The 14,998-nt window shown below is 36.7% G+C and overlaps 1 protein-coding gene across 1 annotated transcript in view; it reads right to left on the bottom strand.

The window, feature by feature from the left end:
* Positions 1 to 9,207, bottom strand: part of LOC128658112 (translation initiation factor IF-2-like) — a 194,467-nt gene extending 185,260 nt beyond the window's left edge. Inside the window, exon 1 of the mRNA XM_053712608.1 lies at positions 9,131 to 9,207. The gene's annotated coding sequence lies outside the window, so the exon portion shown is untranslated. The remainder of the gene's footprint in view (positions 1 to 9,130) is intronic.
* Positions 9,208 to 14,998: the final 5,791 nt, after the last annotated feature.

Genomic DNA, 14,998 nt, shown 5'->3' with positions numbered 1-14,998 from the left:
ACTCCCGCATCGTAAACACTAGTTAAATATTATTAACCCCTAATCTGCTGTCCCTAACATCGCCGCAACCTACGTTAGTGTTATTAACCCCTAATCTGCTGTCCCTAACATCGCTGCAACTATAATAAAGTTATTCGCCCCTAAACCTAACCCTAAATCTAACCCTAACACCCACTAACTTTAATATAATTAAAATAAATCTAAATAAAAATTAATATCATTAACTAAATAATTCCTATTTAAAACTAAATACTTACCCGTAAAATAAAACCACACGCCTAGATTACGAGTTTTGTCTGTAAGGCTGTGCGGTGCCAACAAGCAGTTTTCCCTCACCGCTCACCTACAGACAACGCTGTTATTACGGGTTTTTACAAACCCGGCGTTAGCCGCAAAAAAGTGAGCGTAGAGCAAAATTTAGCTCCACATCTCACCTCAATACCAGCGCTGCTTACGTTAGCAGTGTAGGTAAAAAGCAGTGTAAAGCTCCTAACGCAGCCCTATTGATTCCTATGGGGAAAATACATTTATGTCTACACCTAACACCCTAACATGAACCCTGAGTCTAAACACCCCTAATCTTACACTTATTAACCCCTAATCTGCCGCCCCCGACATCGCCAACACCTGCATAACATTATTAACCCCTAATTTGTCGCTCCGGACACCGCCGCCACCTACATTATACTTATTAACCCCTAATCTGCTGCCCCCAACATCGCCGAACCCTACATTATATTTATTAACCCCTAATCTGCCGTCCACAATGTCGCCGCAACAATATTAAATGTATTAACCCCTAAACCTAAGTCTAACCCTAACCCCCCTAACTGAAATAGAATTTAAATAAATCTAAATAAAATAACTAACATTAATTAAATTATTCCTATTTAAAACTAAATACTTACCTATAAAATAAACCATAAGATAGCTACAATATAACTAATAGTTACATTGTAGCTAGCTTAGGATTTATTTTTATTTTACAGGCAACTTTGTATTTATTTTAACTAGGTAGAATAGTTATTAAACAGTTATTAACTATTTAATAACTACCTAGTTAAAATAAAGACAACTTTACCTGTAAAATAAATCCTAACCTAAGTTACAATTACACCTAACACTACACTATAATTAAATTAATTACCTAAACTAAATTAATACAATTAAATACAATTAAAAACAATTATCTAAAATACGAAAAAAACAAACACTAAATTACATAAAATAATAAAATAATTACAAGTTTTTTAAACTAATTACACCTACTCTAATCCCCCTAATAAAATAAAAAAGCCCCCCAAAATAATAAAAAGCCCAACCCTATACTAAATTACAAATAGCCCTTAAAAGTGCCTTTTGTGGGGCATTGCCCCAAAGTAATCAGCTCTTTTACCTGTAAAAAAATTACAAATTCCCCCCAACATTAAAACCCACCACCCACACACCCAACCCTACTCTAAAACCCACCCAATCCCCCCTTAATAAAACCTAACACTAACCCCTTGAAGATCACCCTACCTTGAAAAGTCTTCATCCAGCTGGGCCGAAGTCCTCAACGAAGCCGGGCGAAGTGGTCCTCCAGACAGGCAGAAGTCTTCATCCAAGCCGGCCAGAAAAGGTCCTCCAGACGGGCAGAAGTCTTCATCCAGGTGGCATCTTCTATCTTCATCCATCCGGCACGGAGCAGCTCCATCTTCAAGACATCCGAGGTGGAGCATCCTCTTCCATTGAAGTCCAACTGAAGAATGAAGGTTCCTTTAAATGACGTCATCCAAGATGGCGTCCCTTTAATTCCGATTGGCTGATAGAACTCTATCAGCCAATTGGAATTAAGGTAGAAACAATCCTATTGGCTGATGCAATCAGCCAATAGGATTGAAGTTCAATCCTATTGGCTGATCCAATCAGCCAGTAGGATTGAGCTGGCATTCTATTGGCTGATTGGATCAGCCAATAGAATGCAAGCTCAATCCTATTGGCTGATTGCATCAGACAATAGGATTTTTTCTACCTTAATTCCGATTGGCTGATAGAATCCAGAAGAGTCGTCGGATGAAGAGGATGCTCCACGTCGGATGTCTTGAAGATGGACCCGCTCTGCGTCGGATGGATGAAGATAGAAGATGCCGTCTGGATAAAGACTTCTCCCGGCTTCATTGAGGACTTCGGCCCGGTTGGATGAAGACTTCTCCCGGTAAGGTGATCTTCAAGGGTTTAGTGTTAGGTTTTTTTAAGAGGGTATTGGGTGGGTTTTAGATTAGGGTTGGTTGTGTGGGTGGTGGGTTTTAATGTTGGGTGGGATTTGTAATTTTTTTTGCAGGTAAAAGAGCTTATTACTTTGGGGCAATGCCCCACAAAAGGCACTTTTAAGGGCTATTTGTAATTTAGTGTAGGATAGGGCTTTTTTTTATTTTGGGGGGCTTTTTTATTTTGTTAGGGGGGTTAGATTAGGTGTAATTAGTTTAAAAATCTTGTAATTTGTTTATTATTTTCTGTAATTTAGTGTTTGTTTGTTTTTGTACTTCAGCTAATTTTATTTAATTGTATTTAATTTAGGGAATTAATTTAATTATAGTGTAGTGTTAGGTGTTAGTATAATTTAGGATAGGTTTTATTTTACAGGTAAATTTGTCTTTATTTTAACTAGGTAGTTATTAAATAGTTAATAACTATTTAGTAACTATTGTACCTAGTTAAAATAAATACAAACTTGCCTGTAAAATAAAAATAAACCCTAAGATAGCTACAATGTAACTATTAGTTATATTGTAGCTAGCTTAGGGTTTATTTTACAGGTAAGTATTTAGTTTTAAATAGGAATAATTTAGTTAATGATAGTTATATTTATTTAGATTTATTTAAATTATATTTGTTAGGGGGTGTTAGGGTTAGGGTTAGACTTAGGGTTAGGGTGATGACGTTGGGGCGGCAGATTAGGGGTTAATAAATGTAAGTAGGTGTCGGCGATGTTAGGGAAGGCAGATTAGTTAATAATATTTATCCAGTGTTTGCGATGCAGGAGTGCGGCGGTTTAGGGGTTAATATATTTATTCTAGTGGCGGCGATGTCCGGTTCGGCAGATTAGGGGTTTAAAATTTTATTTTAGTGTTTGCGTTGTGGGGGGGGGGGCTCGGTTTAGGGGTTAATAGGTAGTTTATGGGTGTTAGTGTACTTTTTAGCACTTTAGTTAAGAGTTTTATGCTACGGCGTTGTAGTGTAAAACTCTTAACTACTGACTTTAAAATGCAGTACCATTCTTGACAGGAGAGGGTCTACCACTCACTTTTTGTCAGACTCGTAATACCGGCGCTATGCAAGTCCCATTGAAAAAAGAGGATACTAAATTTACGTAAGTGTATTTGCGGTATTTACAAGTCTGGCCAAAAAAGTGAGCGGTACACCTGTACCTGCAAGACTCGTAATACCAGCGGGCGTTAAAAAGCAGCGTTAGAACCTCTTAAAGCTGCTTTTTTAACCTAATCAACAACTCGTAAGCTAGCCGTTTGTATCTAACTGCTTGATATTATACAAACAAAGTGCAATGTTTCACATCTAGAAACATGATTCTCAGAGGTATTATTCATATACCTATGCTATATATTGATATCTAGAGAGTTTAAGCAGACAGAATCTATTACACTGAGCAGCTGTGCTAAAGTTGACTGTGCAAGCAAAGACTTTATAATTACAGATAGAGTATTAGCTAGATATCTTTAATCTCATAATCTGACATCCCACATATTAACAGGTCCTCTTGTTACAGCATTATTTCTGAATTTATTAATAGCCGGCTACAAAAGATATTGTTTCTGACTGCTTGATATTATACAAATCAAGTACAATGTTTAACATCTAGATACATGATTATCAGAGGAATTATTTAACCAATCATTCTTTTTCTTTATTGGTTTAACTATTCAATCATACACATTTAAAAACACTTAAAGGGCCAGTAAACCTAAAAAATAATGTTATATAATTCTGCACATAGTGCAGAATTATATAACATTATATTAACAGCAGCCCGACCGTGTCATTATACTCAGTGCAGCTCGCTCACGCTGTCAGACAGAGCAGGAGCGAGCTGCATTGAGTATAATAGCGCGGTCGGGCCGGGCTGTGACTAGAAAGTTGGCCAGATGCGCTCTGTGATAAAAACAGACCCGCTCAAAAGAGCACAGAGAGCGGGTCTGAAAAACTCTTTTTATAAAAATTCACAGGGAATATTAGGTTTTATAAAGCTGCTGCTAATATAATGTTATATAATTCTGCACTATGTGCAGAATTATATAACATTATTTTTTAGGTTTTAGGTTTACTTTAAGTGTTTTTAAACGTGTATGATTGAATAGTTAAACCAATAAAGAAAAAGAATGAATGGTTAAAAATCGTTCCTGTATTATTCAGTGAGAATTTTTCCTATATACAGTAATTGTAGGGGTAAAGCACTCTTTTTTGTTACAGACTTTGTAACTAATTGTTCTATGAGTCTCTTTAAAGCTATATTGCCCCCTAACAGGTGCTTGTTGATTACAAAAATATTTGGCACCTATAGGTACTTACCATTAGTACTACTTTACATACTATCTTATTACTATTGCATTTTAGCCAATTAGTGCTCACTCCTCTGTAAATTCACGTGCGTGAGCTTAATGTTATCTATATGAAACACATGAACTAACGCCCTCTAGTGGTGAAACTGTCAAAATATATTGAGTTTAGAGGCAGCCTTCAAGGTCTAAGAAATTAGCTTATGAACCTCCTAGGTTTAGCTTGCAACAGGGGCATATTAAGGCCCACTCTACTGAACTCAGGGCCGGGTGGCTAAATCAACCAATTACTAATGACTTAAATGGCTGGCCCAGCTATTGCTATCCTATGGGATTGTATGTGGGTGCGCATGACGTGGTCACAGTGGAGGCGGAGCTCACTTGCACAGCCTGGCCTGGACTGAGAGGGAATGCAATATTCTTCCTGGCTCCACCGCGTGATTGAGACTCACACAGACTACACAGTGCAGTGTGCACTACACCGTGACCACTGTGAAACAGCATATGCCTTTCTCCCTTCAATACATCTTCATTAGGCATTAAAATACTTAAACGGATTAGTCACTAAATACTTGTACATTTAATGTTTGTCTATCTGTGATACATGCAAAGATTAAGTATTTATTGCTGAATCTATAGAACTATGTGACTTAAAACACAACTGAAAATATGTTGTATGCATTTAATACATTCAGAAACAATACAAGTTTATACTTTATTATGATTGTATCATGTGACTTTATCCCCTAGGATACAATCCCTAAACCTATCATAACTACTGTTGTATTTTTTAAGTACTTTTAAAGGTCAGTTTGTATATTCATTACATATTTATCCAAGCAGATATTTTGCTTAAATCACCAAAGAAGATGTTTAAGGTTAAACAACTACCTACTGACAAACTATCATACAGTGAATGATATTTTTTTGCTGATATAAACACTTTAATCATCTGACTTGCAAAATAATGTCTTAATATATATATATATATGTGTGTGTGTCCGTGTGTGTGACCAGAGTGAATGCAAGCCCTAGTGAACATCTACTTAAAAATATATTTTTTTAATTTTTTACACCCTGCCCCAAAAATATTATGTCTAAAAAAAGGCCCTAAACCTGGGGTGGGGTGGGGTGCAGCAGAATTTTGAGTGCCTAGGGCAGCACAAAACCTAAATACGCCCCTGGCTTGCAACTAAGAATACCAAGAGAACAAAGCAAAATTGGTGATAAAGATAAATAGGAAAGTTGTTTAAAATTGCATGCCCTATTTGAATCATGAAATCCCTTTAATCTCCTGTAACGTAAATGTTTTTTCACTGTAAGACCAATGAAATTGTGGAACTCATTACCTAAGTGATGCCAATACCTTATATACATTTAAAAAATTGCTTAGGTACATTTCTGACTAGAAGCAACATATCAGGGTATTTTAAATGGGTCAGCTTTCTAATTGTAGTAATGTTATGAAAGTTCCAATGGCAGATTCTCTATGGCAAATTAAAGAATCAGTAAATACAGTGGTTTTGCATATTCAACAAATACATGACAAAAGACAATAGGATTGCATATAGGGGTAGATTTATTAAAGGGACAGTAAAGTAAAAAAAAAACTTTCATGATTTAAATAGGGTATGTATTTTTAAACAACTTTCCAATTTACTTTTATTACCAATTTTGCTTTGTTTCTTGGTATTCTTAGTTGAAAGCTAAATCTAGGAGGTTAATATGCTGAGTACATAAAATCCTCACCCTGACATATAAAGCTCTCAACTGCACTGCTCCCCCTACATCTCAGAACTTGTCTCTAGATACTCTTCCTCCTGTCCCCTTCGATCAGCTCAGGATCTCCTCCTCTCTTGTTACTTCCTCACATCCCCGTTTACAGGACTTCTCCAGACTGGCCCCCATCTTGTGGAACTCCCTGCCTCGCTCCATAAGACTATCCCCTTGTTTTAACAGCTTCAAGCTCTCCCTAAAAACTCTACTATTCAGGGATGCATACAACCAACACTAACCTTTCCTAATTCCATTGATTTCCCCTTGAACCCCTTAGAATGTAAGCCTATGGGCCCAGCTGTTTACAGATCACTTCATAAGAGCCGACTACAACAGTGAAACTCTCGGCAGGGCCCTCTACCCACTTGACCCCTACAAAAGCTATCCTGTACACCGACTATGTTTACAGCGCTGCGGAATCTGTTGGCGCTCTACAAATACCTGATAATAATAATAATAAGTTCTTAGACCTTGAAGGCCGCCTCTAATCTGAAAGCATTGTGACAGTTTTTCACAACTAGAGGGCGTTAGTTCATGTGTTTCATATAGATAACATTGAGCTCAGGCACGTGAAGCTCCTAGGAGTCAGCAATGATTGGCTAAAAATGCAAGTCTGTCAAAAGAACTGAAATAAGGGGGCAGTTTGCAGAGGCTTAGATACAAGTTAATCACAGAGATAAAAAGTATATTAATATAACTGTGTTGGTTATGCAAAATTGGGGAATGGGTAATAAAGGGATTATCTACCTTTTTAAACAACACAAATTCTGGTGTTCACTGTCCCTTTAATTGTCGGGCAGACATGATCTGCTGTAGAGGATCATGTCCGCCCGACATCGCTAAATGCCGACAGCTGGTGAAATGCTTGTGAAATGCCACCCCTTGCACATTCGCAGGGAGTGTCAATCATCCAGATCGTATCTGACCGGGATGAATGCTGTCCGCCACCTCAGAGGTGGCAGATGAGTTAAGGAGCAGTGGTCTTACGACCGCTGCTTCTTAACTTTTGTTTCATATAACCAACACTGTTATAGAAATGCACTTTATACCTCTGTTATTACCTTCTATCTAAGCCTCTGCAAACTGCCACCTTGTTTCAGTTGTTTTGACAGACTTATATTTTAGCCAATTAGTGCTCACTCCAGGGTAACTTCACGTGCATGAGCTCAATGTTATTTATATGAAACACATGAACTAATTCCCTCTAGTGGTCAAAATGCATTCATATTAGAGGCAGTCTTCAAGGTCTAAGAAATTAGCAAATGAACTAGGTTTAGCTTTCAACTAAGAATACCAAGAGAATAAAGCAAAATTGGTGATAAAAGTAAATTGGAAAGTTTTTTTGGACTTGACTTTCCCTTTAACAGAAAATAGGGCTGGTCTCCAAATTTTCCAAGGCTGCTTTTTATGCCCAGTACAGCCCTAAAAAAAGACTGGGTACATTTTGTTAATAGAAGTAAATTGGCAAGTTGTTTAAAATTGCATTCTCTATTCGAATCAGGAAAGTTTAATTTGACTTGAGTGTCCCTTTAAGTAGGATCTATATAGGTTGAACTTGGTGGACCTCTATCTTTTTCCAACGTCATCTGCTATGTTGCATCTAAAATGGCATCCGTGCCCATATTATTCCAAATCATCTTGGAATACTTTCAAACGTGTTGAAAAGGTTATGCACTTTATCAACACCTTTTGTGTTTAATTCAATGTGTCCATTTTATTGCAGAAATATAGTGCAAAATCCATGGTCATTAGGATTCTGATAATTAAAGTCAACAATATCCATGCATTGTATGGGTGACATTCCCTCTCAAATCTGATCCAAACTTTTATCCAGTATGAAAATAGTGTTATTGCTTAGTATGTGATCACTCAGAACTTGAAAATAAAATGGATCAGTAGTAAAATACAAAGCCCAACGTGTAAATGTAACAAAACTCTCATGTCATGCAGTGCCGTGGTACTGAGCTTGTTTCTCCTTTACACACAGAAACGCAGGGAACGTTCCCTTTCTAGAATCTTGTGAGAGATCTTGCAGTGCTGGAGAATTATTTTACATCATCTCATCTGAGCAGAGAGTTTTAGAGAATCAGGCCCAAGGTGTTAATTAGTTCTGATAACATTTAGACTCTACTGATATATAAATATATTCAAAGAAAACAGTTGTAGTTACAAGGTGTCTACTGTCCCTTTAAATAAAGGTTGGGCCCCTATTATAAAGACACTTTAGTAGATACCACAATAAGTCCCCCAAAAGGAAAAAAAATTGAAGGTCAAATTATCCCAAAGCAGCCCATACACATCAGTACCCTCCAGTATTGCCATATCTCCAATAATTCATCTATAGCATTAAGTACATCAGCTCACAATTCAGCCATTTGGTAATAAAACCTTATTTAATTTAGTAAAATTTAGTAAAAGGATGAACTTTTTTAACCATTTTCCATTATAGCACTGATAGCCCTGTTCCTCACATCATGTGTTACTGAGCATGTGCAATAATGCACAGTATATACATTTTGTGATTTGCTGATGGCTGTCACATGATGCAGGGGAAAGGAAAAATGGAAATAACTTTGAATTTTGTCAGAAAAAAAAATCTATTGCATTGTCTTTTTATAATGCATTTATTGACTATGCAACTCTACTGTGTTTAATGGTCCTTTAATGTATTTAATGAAATGTAAAAATGCCCCATCAGTAAATTTCCCCATGATATTTAGCTTTTTAGCCACCTTTGCTTGCATCCCCATAATGTAAGGTCTATATCACCCTAATAACGCAGTAACCAGGACTTTACAAACCAGAGCTATTATGCTGCACCAGAGTCTCACTCTCAGATATGGATGTTCTCAAATTATTGTTGCTTCTAGAGTTCCATTCTCCCCAGCGGCTGCTATTTTAGACAGGCGCTTCTCTATATCCATCTAGCTGACACAGACAGTCCTTACTTTACAGGTCTCAATGACATTTCTAAAATAACTAACCTATAAACAGTCAGAACGTTAACATTCCGGACAGCGAATCTGTGTTTGATGTCATGCAGAGCATCCCTGGGGACAAATAGTTTAATGGTTTTTCTACTCTGTGTCTGAAACTTATATATGGGTCTAAGTGTTGGTTTGCTATTATTTAAGGCTTGAATTAAAGGGACAGTAAAGTCAAAACTAAACTTTCATGATTCAGATAGGGCATGCAATTTTAAACAACTTTCCAATTTACTTTTATCATCAAATTTGCTTTGTTCCCTTGGTGGTATTTTTGAAAAGCTAAACCTAGCTAGACTCAAACTGATTTCTAAACAGTTGAAAACCGCCTCCTAGCTCAGAGCATTTTTAAAGTTTTTCACAGTTAGACTGTACTAGTTCACATGTGTCATATAGATAACATTGTGCTCACTCCCGTGAAGTTATTTAGGAGTCTTCACTGATTGACTACACTGAATGTCTGTCAAAGGCACTTAGATAAGGAGGCTGTCTGCAAAGGCTTAGATACAAGGTAATCACAGAGGTAAAAAGTATATTAATATAACTGTGTTGGTTATGCAAAAACGGGGAATGGGTAATAAAGGGATTATCTATCTTTTTAAATAAGAAATTTTTTGGTGTAGACTGTCCCTTTAAGTGATTTACACAATATTTATCTTTGAATATGAAAACAATATTTGCAATATGATTAGCAATAAGATCAGATCTCTTTGTGGTAGAGAATATATGATACCAACTTTTTTAGCAAAACTATCAACTCTGACAGATTACAATAAATTATATTGTTTGTACAAATATGGTACCACTAGTACATCAGTTATTTGCAATGCTATAGAATTTATTGATTGGACATCATAAACAAGTTTATTTGCTACATCTACCCATTGGGGTTGTTATCAAAGTACACAATTGTGTTAGTAATCTATGCACAAACATGCATTTTATCTTAGTTTCAAGCAGAACATCAGTTGTTTGAGAGCAGTTGTAATTGCCTCCAATCCTTTTCGTTAACAATCTGTTTTTATTATTTTTTAAACAAAAAAAATTAGCAATATGCAGCAGAAGTTAAATTTGTTCAAAGTGCCTTTTGGAAAAGGTTAAAACGGTGTGAATTGATAATGAAAATAACAGGAAATAAATGTTTGTGCTCAACTGATCCTTAAAGGGACATTGTACTGTAACATTGATTTCCCTTAATTCCAATGAATTGTTATGCCAGCTGCAGAGTATACAAAATCTAAGGGAAATATCCTGTAGGTTTATTTTTGCATATTAAATGGCTGTTTTTGATCATTGGAATGGCAACCCATTTAAATCTGCTGAGCTTGAAGGGAGCATATAGATCATTATATTATCTTTATCTGTATACATAAATGCTACTTATCATAGCTCTCTCTGTATACACAAAGGTAAATACTTACTAGAGAGAGCAATTGGATATTAACATTTTAGTACCTATCTTTCCCACCCTTCATTGGGTGTATAATCTCTAATGCTTCTTGTTTACTTGTAGCTTTTCTATAACCAGTACTGTAGTATTTAAATATTTTGTATAGAAAGAGGTTTCTACAGGCAAAGGCAGCTATTTCAAATGACAGAATAAAGATAAATTAGCTATTTGCAAACAATTTAACTCTCTCTGGCATGTAAAATGAATCATTGGAATGACATTAAAGAAGAAAACAATTTACAGTACATTGTCTCTTACCAGTATCCGTTACTGGTTCATATAGACAGATCTGACAGTTCTGTTGGTAGACAGACATAAACCTATGAAATATAAGTATTTTTATTCAGGACAGTAATATCTTATTTTATTAAAAAAGATATAGCAGCGCATAACATAAATTACTTTACTGCCTTATTTAGTACAACAATGGTTATCACAAATGACTAATGCAGCTTTTCCAATTCACACAAGGAGATACCGATGACACTGTTTCCAAATTTGGTGGAGAAATGAGTAAGGAAATGTGTGAGTGTTACTCTGATGCAGAGCATTACAATGCGGTGCTCTCATGTCTAACACACATAAAGCAAACCACAGAATGCAAGCGTTTGACAAGCGCTAGAAATAATGTAAATACTCATTGGTATATAAGGGAGCACATTACACACAGCTTAAGAATCTCTTGCTCTGATTACATAGTTAAAACCTTTCTAGTGCATGACTTGTCCAGATATTTCCATGTTTATCCCATCTATACTTGGTTCAGGTTCATGCATTCCATTAGTTAGCTCCAAGTTTAAAAATACAGAATGCCCCCCCGGAGCCATGTATTTTTATTACTCCAGGGATATTGCACAGCTTACTTTAATTTGTCTAGTTAACATGCTTGTAAGTCCATAAATAAATGCACATTTGGACAGAACTTGTCAGAAATGTAATGTAACACAGGATGTTTAGCTCTTTAAACAATGCACTAACATTTGCTATGCAACGTACATTTTGTTAGAGAGAGGGAAGAATTTTTTGTTTTAGAAATGGAAAAAGAAGACAAATTGATATGAGCAACGTAAATTAAAATTTGCAGTTATGATGATAAATATTTTATTCTCAGAGTTATTAGACACATGAAAGTAAAAAAGTACAGTTTCATAGATCAGATAGAACATGCAATTTTAACATAATGTTCAGCTCACTTCTGTTATCAAATTTACTTCATTCTCTTGGTATCCTTTGTTGAAAAGGTAAGAGAAGCAATGCACCCAAAAAAATCAAGCAATAAAAAATATAGATGAAATGTTTATTTTGATAAATGGATATATCTGAAAATATTGATTGATGTTTTAAAACTTGAAAATAATCAGTTATCTTACGCACAGATTTATGTTGTATTATTTTATTTAAAAAATAAAAGCCACAAACCTAAGATTCCTTCCTGCCCTAACAATCCCCTTTAAAGAAAAAAAATCAAGTTGTAAAAACTGTCTTTAATCGTCTGAACCTCATGAAAGATTTAGGCTAATTTGAAATGTACAGGGATATAACATTTTTTATAGTATAGTAGCTTGTTGATCCATGGAGATATGGATTTTTCCCCCTTTGAGATATAAATGGAAATTGCTTAAACATATTTATATTTTTTTGGGAACCACAGTGGTAACAGGAATGTGTGAGAAAAAAGTAGAATTTTAGTCTTTTTTCAACCTATATTACAATGTAAATGCATTTGGTGGCTAAATAAAAATGTGTTAAGAGAAATTAGGAAAAAACGTAGGGCTTTTAAATTATTTAAGGAAAATAGTACAGATTTAACATACCAAATTTACAAGGAATGTAACAAAGCATGCAAAAAAGAAATCAAATTAGCCAAAATTGAAAATGAAAGATTAATTGAAAATGATTCAAAGTCAAACCCTAAAAGTACATAGATAGCAAAAAATCTAAGAAAGACAATATAGATACATTAAAATGTGTGGAGGGTAGCATGATTAACAGTGACAGGGAGAAGGCTTAGGTACTAAAACAATTTATTCAGTATACACAAAAGAGGAACCCATGGAGGATAATTTGGAACAAACTAGAACATGCCAGCCCATACCATTAACTGGGTTATGTCTAGAGGATATCAGGAAAAAAATGGATAATATTAAGGTAAATAAAACTCCAGGCCCAGATGCAATACACCCAAGGGTTTTAGCATTGTTATAGACAAACCTCTACTTTTAATTTTCAAGTCTCATTATCCTCAGGCATAGAACCCCAGGATTGGTGTAAAGCTGATGTGGTGCCACTCTTCAAAAAGGGAAGCAGGGCTGATCCAGGAAGCTATAGATCGGTTAGTCTGACATCAATAGTGGGGAAAAATACTTGAAGAGATTATAAGGGATTATATTGATAAGTATATTCGTGTAAACAAGATTATGAGGATTATGAGGATTATGACTCTTGGTATCATTTGTTTAAGGAGCAGCAATGCCCTAATGGTTTCTAACTGAACATGGGTGAGCCAATCATAATCACTATATATATATATGTAACCACCAATCAACAGCTAGAACCTAGGTTCTCTGTTGCTCCTGAGTTTGCTTTCATCAAAGGATAACAAGAGAAGTTAGCAAATTAAATAATAGAAGGAAATTGGAAAGTTGTTTAAAATTGTATTCTTTATCAGAATCATAAAAAAAAAATGTGTGTTTCATGTTCCTTTAATAACATGTTTGTGAATTGATAAAGCTGCTAATAATCATATCTTGGGCTTTGTTATGTCTTTCTAGACAAGAAAAGCTCCTCTACAAATTTATCAACAAAATCCCACTAGGTTACAGCCGTGACTTAGGGTGAGAAAACTAGGGCCTAGATTTAGAGTTTGGCGGTAGCCGTGAAAACCAGAGGCTCCTAACGGTAGCCGTGAAAACTAGAGGCTCCTAACGCTGGTTTTAGGCTACCGCCGGTATTTGGAGTCAGTCAGGAAAGGGTCTAACGCTCACTTTCCAGCCGCGACTTTTCCATACCGCAGATCCCCTTACGTCAATTGCGTATCCTATCTTTTCAATGGGATCTTTCTAACTCCGGTATTTAGAGTCGTGGCTGAAGTGAGCGTTAGAAATCTAACGACAAAACTCCAGCCGCAGAAAAAAGTCAGTAGTTAAGAGCTTTCTGGGCTAACGCCGGTTCATAAAGCTCTTAACTACTGTGCTCTAAAGTACACTAACACCCATAAACTACCTATGTACCCCTAAACCCCTAATCTGCCGACCGCCACCTACGTTATACTTATGTACCCCTAATCTGCTGCCCCTAACACCGCCGACCCCTATATTATATTTATTAACCCCTAATCTGCCCCCCTCAACGTCGCCTCCACCTGCCTACACTTATTAACCCCTAATCTGCCGAGCGGACCGCACCGCTACTATAATAAAGTTATTAACCCCTAATCCGCCTCACTCCCGCCTCAATAACCCTATAATAAATAGTATTAACCCCTAATCTGCCGATCGGAGCTCACCGCTACTCTAATAAATTTTTTAACCCCTAAAGCTAATTTTAACCCTAACCCTAACACCCCCGTAAATTAAATATAATTCAGCCAATAGAATGCGAGCTCAATCTGATTGGCTGATCGGATCAGCCAATCGGATTGAACTTGATTCTGATTGGCTGATTCCATGAGCCAATCAGAATTTTCCTACCTTAATTCCGATTGGCTGATAGAATCCTATCAGCCAATCGGAATTCGAGGGACGCCATCTTGGATGACGTCCCTTAAAGGAGCCTTCATTTGTCGGTAGTCCGTCGGGCCAGCAGGATGTTCCGCGTCGGAGGTCTGCAAGATGAACATGGATCCGGAAGAAAGAAGATTGAAGATGCCGTTGATAGAAGACTTCAGCCGGATCATGGACCTCTTCAGCTCCCGCTTGGATGAAGACTTCAGCCGGATCATGGACATCTTCAGCCCCCCGCTTGGGCTTGGATCAAGACATCGGAGGAGCTCTTCTGGATCGATCAGTGAACCTGGTATGGTGAAGATAAGGTAGGAAGATCTTCAGGGGCTTAGTGTTAGGTTTATTTAAGGGGGGCTTGGGTTAGATTAGGGGTATGTGGGTGGTGGGTTGTAATGTTGGGGGGGGGTATTGTATGTGGGGGGTTTTACAGGCAAAAGAGCTGAATTCTTTGGGGCATGCCCCGCAAAGGGCCCTGTTCAGGGCTGGTAAGGTAAAAGAGCTTTGAACTTTAGT

Source organism: Bombina bombina, chromosome 4, assembly GCF_027579735.1.
Source record: "Bombina bombina isolate aBomBom1 chromosome 4, aBomBom1.pri, whole genome shotgun sequence".
Lineage (NCBI taxonomy): Eukaryota > Metazoa > Chordata > Amphibia > Anura > Bombinatoridae > Bombina > Bombina bombina.
Note: the sequence above shows the minus strand (reverse complement) of the source record. Positions and strands in the feature narration are given on the sequence as shown.